The sequence below is a fragment of the Quercus robur genome, chromosome 11 (genome assembly GCF_932294415.1).
Source record: "Quercus robur chromosome 11, dhQueRobu3.1, whole genome shotgun sequence".
Lineage (NCBI taxonomy): Eukaryota > Viridiplantae > Streptophyta > Magnoliopsida > Fagales > Fagaceae > Quercus > Quercus robur.
The window spans coordinates 15,130,442-15,149,897 of NC_065544.1; the positions used below are offsets into that span (position 1 = coordinate 15,130,442).

At 36.0% G+C, this 19,456-nt stretch overlaps 1 protein-coding gene and 1 long non-coding RNA gene across 7 annotated transcripts in view; one reads left to right on the forward strand and one right to left on the reverse strand.

Annotated features, from left to right (window-relative positions):
• Window positions 1-19,456, forward strand: part of LOC126706966 (ankyrin repeat-containing protein ITN1-like) — a 223,625-nt gene that overhangs the window by 23,499 nt on the left and 180,670 nt on the right. The window lies entirely within an intron of this gene.
• LOC126706971 (uncharacterized) lies at window positions 14,729-18,724 on the reverse strand. 3 transcript variants are annotated; one of them, XR_007648779.1, is made up of 4 exons: window positions 18,129-18,724; window positions 17,152-17,679; window positions 15,726-15,775; window positions 14,729-15,210 (listed from the first exon to the last, which is right to left on the reverse strand). It is a non-coding gene; the product is annotated as an uncharacterized LOC126706971 (long non-coding RNA). The 3 variants fall into 3 exon arrangements; XR_007648778.1 differs by lacking the exon at window positions 18,129-18,724 and having other exon boundaries at window positions 17,225-18,069; XR_007648777.1 differs by lacking the exon at window positions 18,129-18,724 and having other exon boundaries at window positions 17,152-18,069.

Here is a 19,456-nt window from a genome sequence, read left to right on the forward strand (position 1 = left end):
GTCCAATCAATTAAATTCTAACAGCTGAATTTAGGATTAGAGAGTAAACATAAGCTCATAATAGATTTCCATACCCTTGTAGTGAAAGAGCATTGAAAAAAGAGATGATTTCTATCCTCAGCGCAGCAACTTGCAGAAACTACACAAGATATCTTCATTAATATATTCCCCATTGAATCATTCTGGCTTTGGTTGGCATCATGTTTAACATGACCATCCAGCCTATGAAGGAGTGCTTGGGAATAGCCAAATTAAACCATAGTAGCTTCCACCCATCCACCTTAATCCATTTTTCTCTAATCTCATTCCATGTTTCAGTGCACACAAACTTAGGAGATGATGACCAGAATCTTCTTCGTTCATTTCAACCAGATGCAGTTTATTTTGTATGTCCACCAGCTGATGTGATCTTGCAGGCTTCCAAATCCAAACTTTATCCTTTAGCACAGATGCAAGCTCAGCTTCAACATGACTAGCAGCATCATAAATGACTCTAAGCCCATACCTTTCCAGCAATGCTCCATCTAATATCGTTTAAAAGATTTAACAATCAATTCAATATAATGGGACCAGATTTTTCATTCGTAGGACTAGATGTTTTGTTATTTGATATCCTTTAATAGATGTACTAAAAGTGAATTGGGTTATTCAAAGACAAACCATACCGACCAAAGTCCAAAATTAGTACACGAATCACATCTTATCTTTTCAAATCTCTCAATATAATTTCTTGTTATGGATGCTAAAATAATGTATTTGAGGTTTCCATCTTCATAGATTATAGGATTAATATACTTTTCTTTTACTAAAAGATCTTTGAATTGACCCCTCCTCCCCCTTATAGTGGTCAAGACACAGGCACCCCTATTCTCTTGAAAAGTATTTGGTTTAGGGTATTTTTCATATCAGATGCAATAGCACTGTTCTCCTCTTCTTCTTCAATATTAATATTCTTGTCAATTCTCACACCACGTTTCACAGAAAATGGATTTCCTCGTGTTATTACCATCAAAGTTGGTGTTGGGACTCACCACACTCTTCACCTCTATAGCAGGCATGGTGGTAGCCTTCAGTGCAACCTGCTTTTTAGTCTTCACGTACAAGAGAAATGACATGGATTCCAATTGTTATAATCACTTTAGCTGGTGTACCAATTATTTTGTTTGTTTTGCTACATTATCAACTTTTGGTTGATATCATCCGCTCAACATTCTTGTCTAAGTTTCTTTTTCAGCCACGTAAATATAGAACTTTTTTGTGGCTGATCAATGATGCCAACTAAGCAATTGTTTATGGTTGTCAAAGTAGCTCGAAGTATCCGCTTTTAATGTTTCAAGAGTAACACAGTTTGGTACATAATAATAAATTCGTCTTGATGAGATTCTATTCAGATAATCTTAATCAAAATTTCAGTCTTTTTTTTTTTTTTTTGGTTATTTCATCTTGATTAAATTCCATTTGTATTTTTTTTTTTTCTAACCATTTCAATTGCAGTGAGTGAAATTAAAGGATTTTGGTATTGTGTGAATATGTTTCCGAAACAAAGACAGGACCAAAACATAGTTTTTCTGAAATCTTTGTCGTCGAAGGAACTTCTCTGTAAAGGCCCTTCATGCGTTTAAAGAGCGTCCATGAGCAAGTGCAAAATTACCCATCACTCATCACTTGTTAGTTCTGGTACAGATTTTCAAACAGAAAATTGCCCAAATGCCCAAAATTAGTAGATAACATAAAGTGGACAAGTTAGTAGGTTTGACTTTTGTGAGTAGAAGAAAAGCTAATCTTGCTTCGGTGGAGATCTACATAGCGACATTCCTCAATTTTTTGGTTCATCGTCATCATCACAGCTCTGTAGTATCATTATCACCAACCATCCACAATGCCACTATCTCTCCACTATCCAAAGAATCTCAACCTTCTAAGCTACGACAACGTCGACAAGGATCTCATTTTAAGTCCATTAAGCCAAATCATCCATTTTTACTCTTGGTTTGCAATCTGGAATGGAGAGAGAGGTGATTAAATGCAAAGGTAGAACTATGTGTATTACAAGGGGGCCATGGCCCCTACAAAAAATTTACAAAACACTTTACTGTAGGTAAAAACTAAATAAAAATATGATCCAATGCCTTCTTTTTATGAGCAAGCCCACGAAGGAAATTGACTGGTCCACATCCGTTCATGTTCCTTCAAGCCTCAAAAATCATATGTGGTAAATTGTTATTAGTTTTAATTTTTAATTTGAGCTCACTACTAAAATTATTTTTTTACCCACCAATCTACATCTATATCTATATCTATATATTACTAAAAGTTGAAGCATATCATTTATTGTTGCTACGCTCTTATTGAGCCACATTAGCAGCCACGTCATTCATTTATTTTTTATATTTTCTTTTCTCTATTTAAACTTTTCTTCCCCCTATTTAAAAAAAAAAAAATTTAAAAAAAACTTTTTTTCTCCCCATTAGTTCACACACCTACTATTACATTTCTTCCACTTTTCCCTTTCTTTTTTGTCTCTTTATCTCCCCACTACTTTACCGTTATACTTCCTTACGCTTTTTTATAATTTGCCTCTTCTTCTACTTTTACACCTACTATTACACTTCTTCTAACCTTTCCCTTTCCTTTTTGCCTCTTTATCTCCCCACTACTTTACCGTTATACTTCCTTCCTCTTTTTTATAATTTGCCTCTTCTTCTACCCATTTTATTTTGTATAAATTTGATTTCATTTTCTTATTCAATCCACATTTTTCCCACACAAAACTGTGAGTACTCTCTCTCTCTCTCTCTCTCTCTCTCTTGGTGAATTTTTATTCTTTCTTATAACTCTAATTAAGGTTGATGGTTTTTTTTTTTAATATGTGTTTTGGTATTATGTTTTTTTTTAATATCCCATCAGAAAGTCTTCTCTTTCCCTTTTATAGCTTTGGTTGAATTTTAGTTTGGGTTAATATTTAATTTTTTTGGGAAACATGAATTTGAATATACCTACCAATTATTTGAGTAATAAATTATTATAAAGCATATTATTTATTTCTTTAGTTTCATTTTAATTTTGGTTAAGATAACATTGTAATTTTGTAATAAGTTTTGATTATTATGATAATTTCCTTATTCCTTAAGCAAATATAATTGTATATTAAGCAAATATAATACACTACAATAGAAGTTAGAAGAATATGGTTCACCTTAAAAAAAATATTAATCAAACATATAAAAAAAATTAATAATAATAAAATGATATATTTGTAGAAAAAAAAAACATTAAAAAAAAAACTTGTAGAATTTTTATTTTTCTCAAATAGACAATACTTGAAGTAATGGTTTATATATATATATTACACCTTTTTACGTAATATTTATATTCCCACGCATCGCGTGAGTCTGCAGCTAGTGTTAGATAATTACAATTATTGTAGCAATTACTGTAGCAAATTTTTTACTCACTAATATTAGCTAATAGACAAGGGATAATTGTCTTGTTTCTTTATTCAACTTTCTAGAAATTTTCTCTCTCCAAATTTTTACCATCGCTCACTTTTAGTACGATAGTTATTCCACAAGTATTAATATTTGTAGGGTGTGGAGAGTAAGGGTTAGTGTTCAAGTCTCTAGGAGGGAATTTCACACACACATAAACACTTAGATTGGACTAGATAACATATCTTGGAGCTGAACTTATTTTCTGGGTCAGAGGAAAAGAGTTTGGCATTTCCCCAAACTCCATCGCAGATCTTCTTGGTATCACTAGACCTCAGAATGTGGATCTAACTCCGTACGATGACCGAACTCCAGAGATTCAAGAAATTCTACAAATCCTAGGATCCGATCATGAAGTATCCAATACAAGAACATCCATCAGCACTGCAAAGTTTGCACCTGAGCTGACCACACTGAAGTTGATCATGTTCACTAATCTTTACCCACTGTCCAACACTACTTTCATCAATCTTGGGAGAGCTCTATTCCTTTGTGATCTTATTACAGGAGCCCCTATTGATATATGTGCTCACATCTATTACACCATGAGGAAGACCGCGGTTCGAACTGCAGCTCGAGGAATTATTCCATTTTGTAGTCTCATCATGAAGCTAATTCTTCGTGAAGGCATTGTTCCTCCTACAGATGGAAAAATGTTGACTCGTCAGCGTCCTATTTCCATGTACACTCTTCAAGCTAGCAGAAGTCACTCCTCTAAAACACCAAAGAGTGCACACATCTCTCCGGTTACTCCATCTGCCCCTGAGTCAGAGACACATGCACGTACCACATCTACTTCACATGCTATTCCTGAAGTTCCACAAGTTAGTATTCCGCAAGCACAGACTGATCCTCATACTGATAGAGTGGGCAGTTTACTTGAACAGATTCAGAAACGCATTGATGAGATTGTGACACTTCTCTACTCCACAAACAACCATGTTGCGTCTCGAGACTATGGAGAATCAGCTAGACGCTATTCAACAAAAGTTAGACGACAGCCTTTAGCTATTCGTGCCAAAAAGGGGGAGAGCATTCAGTAAGGGGGAGAAAGTTCAAAGGGAAGTGTGCATAGTGATAGGGGGAGTACACACATACTTTTGTAAGGTTGAATTTATTCAACCATCTAATTGGCTTTATTCCGTGCCAAATTTGCTTGTAATTCAGCATTTAGTAACCCTGTATCTAAGTGGGTTTGTTGTAAGGGTAGTGAGTGAGATAGAGTGAAGATTGCTCAAGAGTGTGCAAGAAAACAGAGTGTCGCGGCTGGGACTCGCGGGTGGACTCGCGGCTACAAGCCGCAGAAGCTGCACACGTGCCAAGCATGCTGGAAGATGAACAGTCATGCTAGCTGGAGCACTACAGGACAAAACAGGACAACTGGCCATACGGTTAACTCGCGACTGGATCTCGCGACTTAGTCAAGCCGCGAGCCACCCCTGTTTTGCTAAAACCTGACGTTTCACATTCCTCTCCACTCCAGTATAAATACCCCTTTAACCCACGATTGAAAGAGAGCTTCCAGAGAGAATTTTGAGAGAGAAACCCTAAAGAAAAACCAGATTGCTTCATCCACAATCTATACCTTAGAGTCTCTTCAAATTCCCTCACTCTCTTCCTCTCCATTGTCAAAACCTTGAGAGGCATTATACCAAACCTGGTTCTCACCATCATCATCCTTGTGAGACAGTTGTTTGGAGTTCTGGGAAGCAGTTAGGAAGGAGCCAATCTTCATTGGTTGATGCTACGGTCTAGTAGCGGAATCCGGGAAGCTAGAAAAGAAAAAGGTTCGGCGCAACCTCGTTGGAGCAAGAAGCTTGGAGGGCTTAGGTGCACTGGGTAGATTAGGCTTGGAGGGTCTATTGCTGTCCTTGTATCCCAACTGTATTTTCTAGTGGATTGATTACCGCTTGGAGGGCGGCGGAGAGGTTTTTCGCCGAGGTCTTCGGTTTCCTCTTCGATAACACATCGGGTGTTATCTTTGTGTTTGCATCTTCCTTCCTCTCTATCTTTGCCTTTATATTATCTGCTGTGGATTTTATTTTGTTATGGCTTAGATAGTTTATAACCAATTTCATATTATAACATATGTTAAGTTTCCGCACACTAGTTGTTTGACATATTGCATGTGTTGGTTAAGTTGGAATTTGGGGGTCTAAACGTTCAAAAGTGTTTTTGTACACGTTTTTGAACTTTCAATTGGTATCAGAGCAGGTACACTTGTTGTGGTTTAAATACCTAAGTGTAATCCTTGACCCCTTGTGTTTATTTGCCATGGATTGTGCGTTGTATGCCTCTTTGCATGATTTGGTTGGTGATGAATGTAACATGCCACATGTTTGTGAAAATGCCTCTATGAGTGTTAATCCTCATAAGTGTGATGACATGTTACTTGAATCCATTGGTGTTGTTGACAAACTCTTGAAGAAAAATGCTAAGAAGTTTCAAAAGAATTTGAGCAAGTTATTTTGTGAAAAGGATGATTTGATTGCTAAGCTAAATGAATCCAACAAATTGGTTGAAAAATATAAAAAACTTGCTGAAATTTCTCTTGAAAAGCTGAAAGAGTTTGAATGTTTGAATATGGACTTGGATGCTAAACTTGTTTTGTCTAACAAACTTGTTGATGATCTTAAATGTGAAAATGAATCTCTTAAGATGCATGCCAAGTGTTTGATTGCTGAACCCATTGATAAAGTGGATGATAATATTTGTTGCAATCATGTTGTGGTACCCGATTTTGTGCCTAGTGTGTGTTCTACCTTAAAGGACAAATCGGTGTACATTCCTCCACATAAAAGAAATCAAAAGGTGGAGAGAAAGGCTGTTAAGTCAAAGCCTCTGTTTAGGTCTCAACCTAAGGCTTTGGATGGATCTAAGTTTGTTCCAACTTGCCACCATTGTGGTGTGATTGGTCACATAAGACCCCAATGCCCCAAGTTAAAAAGAGAACAAACCTTTGTTGCTAGATCTCTTCCCAAAAAACCTAGTAGACCTAAACACATTGTGTGTCACCATTGTGGTGCCTTTGGTCATTTAAGACCTCAATGCTCTAAGTTTCATGCTTTTAAAAGAATCAAAAGAAAAGAGAAACTTGAGCTTTTTGGAAGTTGTGCTTTGAAAGCTAAACCGGATTGGATGGAAAATGGTAAGTTGTTGAAGAAAGTGGTTAATGCTCTTACCTCCTTGTCTATGTGCATCTCCGGTTTTCATTCTTCCAACCCTCATCTCACTTCCCATGAGACACTCATTCCAAACAATCATTCCGTTTGGATGAGGAAGGGTTCCTATGGTTGAGCTTTTGCTCTTTTGGTCCTTGATCTTATTCTTTCGATCTTTATAGGACCCTTCATGCATTAAATGTCATATCTTCATGCATTTTGTGCATCTTGCATTTATTTGTATGCATTATTTTGTTTTTGATCTTACTTTTATGTTTCAGTTTTGTGTGAGTAAAAAATCCAAAACCACATAAAAAGTGAAAAATTCAAAAAGTTTGATCGTATATGTTTGAGCACATATCACATGTGAGTTTGGCCTTGTACCTTTGTACAAATGGCTTTGTGCATTTACGAGCTTAGCTTGTTATTTTTGCACTTATGTCTTTGTGGGAAAAATCTTGACATCTTTGTGTGATTGTTGTAAATCGATCTTCAAGCTTGTCATGAATGATTAGTCAATAGTCATGTTGGTTTTGATACATGCGTAGACTTGTGTTTATATCTCTTCCCACTCTTTTATTTTTATTGCTTAAAGAGCTCAATAAATGTAAATCTCAAAATGAAAAGAGATAATGAGCTGCAAAAGCCGTCGCACATACTAGTATTCGACTAGGAAAAAGGGAAAGCGACTTACATGAAATTGTATGATGCCCAAAAAGCCAAAGGCTTGTTCATCAAATTGAAATATCACAAATTTCAGGCATCGATCTCAAAATGAGATGTTTTGATTCAAAATGATCAAATGTTATGAATTGTAAAGAAGCCAAATGAAAAGCTTCATCATATGTAATCATTTTCTTGTGGGAGGTCATATATGTTCATTTTTATAATTGAGATAGACCACTTGACTTAGCACTAGTTGTGTATGACTTGATTGAATTGATCATTGAAGCTTCACTCTAGACTAAGGACTATTCCACATTTGATACACACACACAACACACATGCCTAATGTTCAATGAATGTCTTATTCATTTGTTAGATTGTACTTGTCTAAATGTAATGTGTGTGTGCTCAATCTTATATGGATTAATCCAAAAAGATTTTTGATCATTTTATATGTTTTTGGAAGTGATTTTTATCACTTTTTGTGTTTATGTTTAGTGCTTACTTTGTTTTTCAATGTTTAAACATGTTCTGAATTAAAAAACAGGTGTCAGAGTTTTTCGCGGCTTAGCTGGCGACTCGCCAGTCGCGAAACCCCAGTCGCGAGTTCATCCAGAAGCTTTTGGCGGCTCACTCGCGGCTTGCTCGCGGCTCACTCGCGACTCGCGAAAATTTTCGCGACTGAAACTCGCGGCTCGCGACTTGCTCGCGATTGAACCTCGCGACTCGCCCAGTCACGAAACGCCCAGAAACAGTTTTTTAAAGGGCTTTTTGTGGGAAACTTGTTTTAAACCTCTCCCATCCTCTCTAAAACCCCTCTTTCAATATTTTTACATCAAAACCCAACCAATTTGAATGGTTTTTCAATCCATTAACATCTCTAAGGTAATTATAAACTCTTTTCATTGATTTTGATCCTTAGATTATGTTTTGGAGAGTTTTGTGCTCTTGGTTGAGATTTTTATCATAGGGGTTGGGAAAACTTAATTTTTGTCAAATTTCTTCATGGGATTGGTTTCTTTTGTTGATTTGCATTGGATGTTGGCCCCTTGTGGCAGAAAGAACATGTATTAAGGGTAGATTTCATGATGTTCATGCATTGTTTCACATTATTGTTCATAGTGTGCATGTTAGGTGTTTGATAAAATGCCTCTTAGATATTTTCTCGCTTGTTTGGACTCCGATGAGTACCAAACTTTGGGGTTTCTCATGTTTCCTCTTTAGGAACATGTTTGGTTCATTGGTTGTGTATTTAACACACCTTGCCCCACATGTGCTTTTTTCATGCATTGGTCATGCATTGCACTTAGCCACCTCTTGCACACACATTTGCTACCCTTGTCATGCATTGGTATAAACCTTGCTTCTTCATCCTAGTATGTCATGTCTGTCTTATGCTTTGTAGCATTTTACTTTGTCATGGGTTTGAGCTTCATTTTCTCATTCATCTTGCACCCCTCATGCATCATTAGCATTGTTCGTACCTTCATCTCTTGCCCTCTTTTTCTCCTTGACCCTTTGTCTATTCCTGACAAAAAGGGGGAGAGTATACTCTAGAGAGTATTCCGGAGTATTTTGTCATTTCTATATGACTCTTGTGCACATCCTTAGGGGGAGAAATTCTATTTCTCGTGCACATTTGTAGGGGGAGAGATATTCCATAGGGGAGATGCATATACCAAGGGGGAGAAGACATTGTGTTAACAATAAAACTTTATTGTGTTTGTTTTCTTGTATTGCATCGTGTTTGTGTTTTGGACATGCATATATCCCTATGCTATTGTGCTTCATTGAATGCATGTTCGAATGATCATTTGCTTTGCTATGTGATCATTGTAGTCATTTCTATATGACTGTTTTGGTGTTTGATCAAGTTGCTCATATGTTTTACATCATGTTTACTTGATTGCAATTTGCCTGTTACATTATACTTGTCCTTTTATTACTTGCTTTACCTTGAGGGTCTAATGTGTTTTGTGCAAGTGTTTCAGGTTACAAGTATATATGTTCCAAGTGCATCACAGCTTCTCATCATTTTGAAGGGGAGAAACTTTAAGCACTTTTAGTTTATATTGTTTAAGTTTTTATTCAATATAATGTGCTTTGTACCCATGTTGCTTTTGTAAGCTTTTAGGGTTTATGTTTGTAGGCTTTATGGTATGTACCTTGCTTAAGTGCAGCCTTTATGCTATGTTAAAATCAGTACTTTAATCTAAATGTTCTGCATTTTGGTTTATGTACTGTCACTCTTGTGCCCTTGTAGGATTGTTCCTAGATGCATATGCCTTGTGTGCTATGCATTGGTTGAGTGTTGAGCATACAAGTGTCTTGCCTTGTGCTTGTTAACTTGTATGTCCTTGTGTTCATTCCAAGTGAGAATGAGCACTGTGATCACTACCTTGTGGTGTTCACTTGGTTGATCAAGCCATGGTTTGTATCTTACTCCATCTTTGCTTGATCACATTCTGCCTGTTTCATATGCATTTATAATTTTCTGCTTACAATGATCATGGTGTATTGTTGTGTTTCAGGAGTATTATGTTCATATGATTCAAGTGCTTCACAGCTTCTAGAGTTAGGTGTGAGTGAGTTTTGTTCAACTGTTCCCAACTCACATGTTAAGTCTAGAGTCTGTTTTAGGGTTTTGTCACGGAATAGCCAAAGGGGGAGATTGTAAGGTTGAATTTATTCAACCATCTAATTGGCTTTATTCCGTGCCAAATTTGCTTGTAATTCAGCATTTAGTAACCCTGTATCTAGGTGGGTTTGTTGTAAGGGTAGTGAGTGAGATAGAGTGAAGATTGCTCAAGAGTGTGCAAGAAAACAGAGTGTCGCGGCTGGGACACGCGGGTGGACTCGCGGCTACAAGCCGCAGAAGCTGCACACGTGCCAAGCATGCTGGAAGATGAACAGTCATGCTAGCTGGAGCACTACAGGACAAAACAGGACAACTGGCCATACGGTTAACTCGCGACTGGATCTCGCGACTTGGTCAAGCCGCGAGCCACCCCTGTTTTGCTAAAACCTGACGTTTCACATTCCTCTCCACTCCAGTATAAATACCCCTTTAACCCACGATTGAAAGAGAGCTTCCAGAGAGAATTTTGAGAGAGAAACCCTAAAGAAAAACCAGATTGCTTCATCCACAATCTATACCTTAGAGTCTCTTCAAATTCCCTCACTCTCTTCCTCTCCATTGTCAAAACCTTGAGAGGCATTATACCAAACCTGGTTCTCACCATCATCATCCTTGTGAGACAGTTGTTTGGAGTTCTGGGAAGCAGTTAGGAAGGAGCCAATCTTCATTGGTTGATGCTACGGTCTAGTAGCGGAATCCGGGAAGCTAGAAAAGAAAAAGGTTCGGCGCAACCTCGTTGGAGCAAGAAGCTTGGAGGGCTTAGGTGCACTGGGTAGATTAGGCTTGGAGGGTCTATTGCTGTCCTTGTATCCCAACTGTATTTTCTAGTGGATTGATTACCGCTTGGAGGGCGGCGGAGAGGTTTTTCGCCGAGGTCTTCGGTTTCCTCTTCGATAACACATCGGGTGTTATCTTTGTGTTTGCATCTTCCTTCCTCTCTATCTTTGCCTTTATATTATCTGCTGTGGATTTTATTTTGTTATGGCTTAGATAGTTTATAACCAATTTCATATTATAGCATATGTTAAGTTTCCACACACTAGTTGTTTGACATATTGCATGTGTTGGTTAAGTTGGAATTTGGTGGTCTAAACGTTCAAAAGTGTTTTTGTACACGTTTTTGAACTTTCACTTTTGTCATTCTTTTGTTTTAAGTCTTATCCTCTAAACTTATAGGTTTATGTTTTTGGACTTTTAGTATTTATATGGGTTTGATACACTGTGGTTTTGGTGTATATTTGTTTCTAATTCATAACTTATACTCTTGGTTTAATCTTTTATATATTTTGTTGATGTTATTCAGTTTAATATTGTAGTTTGTACCCATGTGCTTATGTAAGCTTTTAGGGTTAATGTTTTTATGCATAATTTGTAGGCTTTATGGTATGTACCTTGCTTAACGCAGCCTTTTATGCTATGTTGAAATCAGTACTTCTATCTAAATATCTTGCATTTTGATTTATGTACTGTCACTCTTGTGCCCTTGTAGGATTGTTCCTAGATGCATATACTTAGTGTATTATGCATTGGTTGAGTGTTGATCATACAAGTATCTTGCCTTGTGCTTGTTAGCTTGTATGTCCTTGTGTTCATTCCAAGTGTGAATGAGCATTGTGGTCACTACCTTGTAGTGATTACTTGGTTGATCAAGTCATGGTTTGTTTCTTAACTCCATCTTTGCTTGATCACAAATTGCCTGTTTCATATGCATTTCACGATTTTCTGCTTACAATGATCATGGTGTATTGTTGTGTTTCAAGAGTTTTTTGTTCATATGATTCAAGTGCTTCATAGCTTCTAGAGTTAGGTGTGAGTGAGTTTTGTTCAACTGTTCCCAACTCACATGTTAAGTCTAGAGTCTGTTTTAGGGTTTTGTCACGGAATAGCCAAAGGGGGAGATTGTAAGGTTGAATTTATTCAACCATCCAATTGGCTTTATTCCGTGCCAAATTTGCTTGTATTTCAGCATTTAGAAACCCTGTATTTAGGTGGGACTGATGTAAGGGTAGTGAGTGAGATAGAGTGAAGTTTGCTCAAGAGTATGCAAGAAAACAGAGACTCGCGGCATGGCCTCGCGGGTGACTTGCGGCTGCGAGCCGCCAGACACAGCACACGTGCCAAGCATGCCGGAAGGTGAACAGTCATGCTAGCTGGAGCACTACAGGACAAAACAGGACAACTGGCCATACGGTTATCTCGCGACTGGATCTCGCGACTTAGTCAAGCCGCGAGGTCAAGCCGCAAGCCACCCCTGTTTTGTAAAACCTGACGTTTCACATTCCTCTCCCACTCCAGTATAAATACCCCTTTTACCCACAAATGTAAGAGAGCTTCTAGAGAGAATTTTGAGAGAGAAACCCTAAAGAAAAACAAGATTGATTCACCCACAATCTATACATTAGAGTCTCTTCAAATTCCTCAACTCTCTTCCTCTCCATTGTCAAATCCTTGAGAGGCATTTTACCAAACCTTGTTCTCACCATATTCATCACTGTGAGAAAGCTGTTTGGATTTCTGGGAAGCAGTTAGAAAGGAACCAATCTTCATTGGTTGATGCTACGGTCTAGTAGCGGAATTCGGGAAGCTAGAAAAGAAAAAGGTTCGGCGCAACCTCGTTGGAGCAAGAAGCTTGGAGGGCTTAGGTGCATTGGGTAGATTAGGCTTGGAGGGTCTATTGCTGTCCAACTATATTTTCTAGTGGATTGTTTACCGCTTGGAGGGCGGCGGAGAGGTTTTACTCCGAGGGCTTCAGTTTTCTCTTCGATAACATATCGCGTGTTGTCTTTGTGTTTGCATCTTCCTTCCCTTTTATCTTTGCCTTTTATTATCTGCTGTGATTGTGATGTTAATTTGGCTTAGATAGTTTAACCAATTCTATATTGTAGCTTATGTTCATTTTCCACACACTAGTTGTTTGACATAATGCTTGAATTGGTTAAGTTGTAATTTGGGGGTCTAAACGTTCAAGGGTGTTTATACACATATTTGAACTTTCACTCATCTTGGCACAATTATATATTTGCTGAATCCCTCCTTTGATATAAGCCTCTATCCGTGAAAATATTATAGACTTTATAAAGATCTCAAAAAAATAAAAATAAAAATTGTGAAGAATATATTTGGGTTTATAATATTTATTTATTGGTCCAAGAGGCCTAAATAGGGTGTTTAGATTTCACACCCTAAAGTCTCAAAATTTGAGGGGTGTAAATTCTAAAAAATTCTAAATATCAAAGTATAAAATCCAAACACCTCAAACTTCAAAAAGTAAAATCCAAATTATGAAACTTCTGGTGGTAAAATCCAAATTTGCAATTTATCTTTTTTTTTTTTTTTTTTGGAGAAGAAATGTCTATATAAACTAATATACCCTCAAAGATATAGCTGTGTAAGGCTTTATACCATGGATGTTGATAAATAAACCTTTGGAAATTACTTATTTTTTGTAACTTATTTGAATAATATAAAACAAAATACTAAAAGCTGGCTTATTTTTATTTAAAAGTTGAAAGTTAGTTTATTTGTATTAAAGTTAAGACAAAAAGTAACATGACACCCACAAATAATACATAAAATAAGCAAAAAACCAGCTTATAATCACTTCCCAATTGATATAGACCTACATTTCTCCTATATCTACTTTATTTTCTCTTTAGATTTTAACTTGGTATTAGAGTTTCTTTTCCATAAACAAAAAAAAAAAAAAATACCTTAAATTAGCGGAGAAAGAATTCATTTTTTTTTTTTTAAGATGAAGAAAATTTTCTTGATAGACAAGGAATGCTTAGTTAACACTAAACTTCACCAAAAACGCATAGTTAACCCTAAACTTCACCAAAATGACATAAATACCCCTGAGATCAACAAAAACACATGACTAACCCTAAACCTCACCCAAATGACCAAATTGATCTTGGATTTTCCCAAACTTACTAGAATACCCTTGAAAACAATAAAATGACCAAGATGCCCATTAGTTCCACACAAAATTAAATTACGCTAAATTTAGGTCTCTTAAAGTATTCACATTAGTCTCAATAAACTAACCTGAGGTTAAAAATATAGTTAATTTAGGTCTCTTAGAGCATTCACATCAATCTTAGTAAACTAACCTGAGGTTAAAAATGTAGCTAAAAACCCACAAAGAGCCCACACATTAGTCTCAATAAACTATCAAAAAATTTTAATATCTATTTTGAACTCGCTACATCCAGTGAGGCACTGTTCTACTACTACTAAAATCTTTTTTTTTTCTTTTCTTTTTGTCTTCTACCCCTGGCTCATTCTCTCGCTCTCTCTCATCACCTGACTCATTATCTCTCTCTCATGAACTGATCAACATCATAGAGTATAGCCACTACAAGAAAAATGGGCTATTGCGGCGGGCCAAAAGCGCCGCTAAAGGTACATTTGACCCATAACGGCGGGTGCTATTGCAGCGGGCCGTCCCGTCAATGTTGCAGTGTCGCTATAGGTCGATTGCGACGGTCGCGAAAAACGCCGCTATATATGTACTTTTTAGTGGCGGGTGAAGGTTTATTGCAGCGGGCATAAAACCGCCACCATACGTGTTTAGAATTCATGGCATTGACTTTTAGCGGCGGTCGACAAGCGCCGCTATAGGGTTTCATTAAAAAAAATAAAATGTGCACCTATTGCAGCGCTTTTTGACCGCCGCTATAGGTTCTTTTTTTTTTTAACTGTTACAAAGAACCTATAATAGTTTTAGCTCTACTAACACAATACCACAAATGTAACTAATTAACAACACCACAAATGTCTCCAAACTAACATAATATTAACATATAAATATATTATCAAATACATAATAAAAGAAAAGATGTGGTCCTTTGTACACAACATTATATTAACTATATAACATTGTCTATATCCATCATAATAAAATTAACAAAAGAAAAGATGTGGTATACCACTAGTGATAATCAAAAGGAGAGAAAAAAGAAGGGGAGGGAGGTGGATAAAGATCAATCAAAAGGGAAACAAAAATAAGAACTACTCTATACTCTTGTGGTTGTGGCTTAACATATACATCGCAGACAGGCACTACCAATAATCCAACAAAATAAGACCAACTTCCATGTTAAACACCCCATATACCATTTTTTTTTCTTTTTTACTTCCCCCCTTTTTTTCTCTTCTTGTTTTTAAGAAGCATGTTAGACATCCAATATCCATAATGAACAACACCCATCAGTGTCAGGGAGTTTTCCCCATGTGCCTTTACCACCAGCACCATCTGTCCATATCAGTTAAAGAGAAGAGCAGCCAATTATTATACAAGAAAAGGTGCTTTGAAAAGCCACTAATGATAATACCAAAAGCCAAAGTCGCTTTTTTTTAAGTCAAGTTCGTTTTTTTTTTTCTCCACATGGTTTTTCTTTATGTTTTAAATGTAAAACATTCTAGTGAATTACCACAGATGGTTTCTCTTCATTGGAGCCTTGGCAAAACATAAATCACCAAAAAAAAAAAAAAAAACTAAAATGAAAAACCTAAAGGACCGTGATTAATGATTTGATCTCAAATGGAAAAACAATAATAATAATAAAAAATCCTAAAACTATTTTCTAGAGATCTGATTGCATAGTTCTCAACACAAACACAATTCAGATGGCATAATCCTACATTAATATCTCCGAACCAACAACAACAACCAAAAAAAAAAGGCTTTTGTATTGGAGAGTTGGAATCTACCGCGACAACAAAGAAAGAATCAAATTCCATGAATGAGAGAGAGAGAGAATGACATACCTGATTGAGTGGGGGCCTCCTCCAAATGCCTGATTTTGTCTCTCAAATAACTACAATGAAATAATTAAAGTTTAAAAAAAAATTAGTATCAACAAAACCAATATTTATATATCCAATATTTATATATCCAATATTTCACACTACTTCTAATCAATATAATTAATTAAAAAAAAAATAGTATCAGTGTTTTCTCAGAAGTTAGAAACGAAAAAAGAAATCAAGATTCAATAGTTGAGGCAATGTTATATAAGTTAATATCAGTGTTTTCTGAGAAGAAATATAATTTCTTTAGGTTGCTAGGATTATTTTGGCTATGAATAATATTCTATATGAGGCAATGTTATATAAGTTAATAGAATTGTTTTGGTGGTAATGAAGGAAGAGATATGTGAAGTGCATAGAGGAGCAAAAGCAAAGAGGAGCCTTTAGTTCAACAACCGAAGAGGAAAGATACTAATAGATAGAAAAGAGGATTATTTGTAGAGAATGCAACTGGTTTAGTTATGAAGCTGAGTTTGAGTGAGAATTTAAAATTTTCTTAAACTCAACTAATCATATCTTTTGTTAAGGACATTAGGGAGCTCCCTTTCCCAACAAAAGGGAGCAAAGAAAGTACAAAAAGGGATACTAATGAAGATATCACATGGGCTAGAGGGGAAATTGTTAAGTCCAACCCATGAAGGGATAAGCTTAGAGGTTTACTTGTTGGTTTTAGAATCTCACATTGATTAGAAGCATAATAAGAGGGTGCAATAATCCCATATTGATTAGAAGCATGATTAGAAGCATAATTAGAAGCATGGATACTTCATTTGGTGTGCCGTACTTGTGTCGGACATGGGACACATCTGGGAGACTCCAGCTGTTTCCTTTTATTTTTATTTTTATTTTTTTGAAAAATTGCAGTACATGGGAGGGACACTTATCTTTTATTTCTTTGTAGTTTCAATCTTGAACACTTATCTAGTTATCTTTTATTTACACTTTTGGATCTCATTCTTAGTTTGTATTCTAATTTCTAAACATCATTTATTAGTCATGAATTTACTCTATTATCCATTATTGCTCTTAAATTGATATATGTTTAACATTAAATGAAAAAAAAAAAAAACAAAATCTTAACAATATTTAAAAATAAAAATAAAAATATGATTAAGTTTTATAATTAATTAATATGTGTATCCCTACTGTTCCGATTCCTAATTTTTTTAAAAATTGCCATGTCATACTAGAACCCGTGCACGTGTCCGTGTCCGTGTCCGTGTCCGTGTCCATGCTTCCTAGCTAAAGACATGCCAAACAATTTTAAACCCCAAATGCTGACAAATGCAACTTAAAGGATTTAACATAAAACATTAAATTGTCTTATTAAAGTAAATATAAATAAATAAATAAAAAGATTAGGGATGATCTTAAACACTCAGACCTAGATGTGATGAATATACATCCAAAAATGTCAAATGTTGGCTTCCTTTCAAACTTGGACAATGTATACGCACCAAAAGAATGGGGATGTTAGTCTTCTTCGCAAAACGCAGCAAGGCTGATGTGCATTCCTTCACCTCTCATGGATCAGGGCAGTCTCAAAACTCAGTATATGTACTGTCCAGAAACCACCACATAACATCATAGCAAATATGTGCACTTTAAAAGTTATATTCTGGAAAATATAATAAATCATTTTCAACTAGTAGTTTCTAAGCATGACTTGCTGGACAAATTGCACCTCATCTTTTTCATTTTTCTTTTTTCATAAGTCAGATTACATCTCATCTTAAATCAACAAGAGTTTTCACTTTGCATCAATGTCCTCTTCAAACATTCACTTAGCATTTATAACATTATATATTGGATTTAATGAAAATGTGATAGGGAGGGAAGGTGATGATATACATGTCTTTACGGTATCATCATTGGACTTTTTACAGATCTCGAAGATAAAACATGAACCGAGCTATAAAATTTCCATAAACCAATCATTAGAAAAAAAAATGGTGCCCAATTATAGCCTTGAATACTTAAAAAACAACACTAGCATCTTGCATGAAAAAATCTTCAAATAATCACGATTAAACAAATTGTGACAATTGAGATCCATTACTCACCCATTCAACAAATTGAGATTGATCATCAAATGCTTTTATATACAAAAATTAACATATAAATTTAAATCTAATTACTTAAATATATATATACCCAAAACAAATAATTATACACAAATATACGTTTATATTCAACCATAAACAGGTCTAAGACAATTCTTCCTCAAAATTTCAATAGCTAAAAAGCACAATTTTTCAAAAAAAAAAAAATGAAAAAACCAAATAAATTAAAAGCAAAATTCAAAGGAAAATTGGGGAAAAAAAAAAAAAAAAAAAAAGCTAAAAACAGTTTCATACTGACCTACATAATCGCCCATATCCGAAAGAGCTCGATGAGATCGTAGAACTGGCCATGGATATCACCGCAAACTGTCGCCGGACACTTCACCGACTGTACGTTCCACTCCTCAACAAGAATCGCCCTCGCTTGATCGCAAAGTGTTTTCACCTCCGCCTCCTGCAACGGCGACGGCATCGTTTCGTGTCTTTTTCAGTCAGTCACTCTCTCTCCGGTCAGATCTGCAACCGCCGAGATCGCCAACTTCACTGATCGAAATCAAATCAATACCGCGAAGGTCACACCGATTTTCGAGATTCAAAGATTTTCTTCAATTGAAATGAAGATTCATCGTCGAAACCATCGATCTGTGAAGTGATAGGGCTAGGGCTAGGGCTAGGGTTAGGGTTTCAGATGAAACGAATCGTTTTGGAGATCGGTTGAGTCTCGATGTTTCGAGCATTCCTCGCTCTACTCTCTCTCTCTCTCTCTCTCTCTCTCTCTCTCTCTCTTTGCTCTGTGTGTGTTTGTGTGAAGATTTGAGCTGTGAGGGAGAGAGAGAACCGACGGTGAGGATGAGGAAGAGAGAGTGAGGCGGCTGAAAATGTGATAGGGTAAAAAAAAACCCTAACTTTTGCCTTTTGTTTTTATCCGTTGATCTTTCTTGGTGTATTGTTTTTATCCATTGATCCTTTTTTTTTTAATTCTAATTCTTTATTTATTTATTATTTTTTTGTGCTAATCCTCCTTTGTTTTCTACTTTTGTTTTTTCTTTTTCTTTCCTAGGCATGACATGCTCTTTTTTTTCCTTTTTTTTCTTTTTGATACTTTTTTGATAAGAACATAATTTAGGCATCGTTTGGGAGGAGGGAATGGAATGGAATGGAAAGGAATAAAAAGAATAATTTTAGAATATTCTTCCCTTCCCCTTGTTTGAGAGTTTTAATGGAGGGAATGGAAAGCTCATTCCCTTGTTTGGGAGTTTAAGTAGAAGGGAATGGAATGAGTAGGAGGGAACACTCATTCCTCTCTATTCCCTTAAAACCTCAAATTTTCATTCCCCCCGAAATTGGGAGGAATGAGAGGGAATGAAATTAGATTTAATGATTTTTTTACTAAAACTTCCAAAATACCCCTGTATATTCAATTATTTATTTTAAAATAAGGGTCTAATAGTAATATTGTTATAAAATGAATCCATTCCATTCCCTCCATGTTGCTCCTAAACAAAATTAGTTACATTCCATTCCTTCATTTTAAAACATCCAATCAAGGTTACTTAATTTAATTCCATTCCATTCTTTTCCATTCCTTTCTCTTGCTTAAATACATTCCATTCCATTCCCTTATGA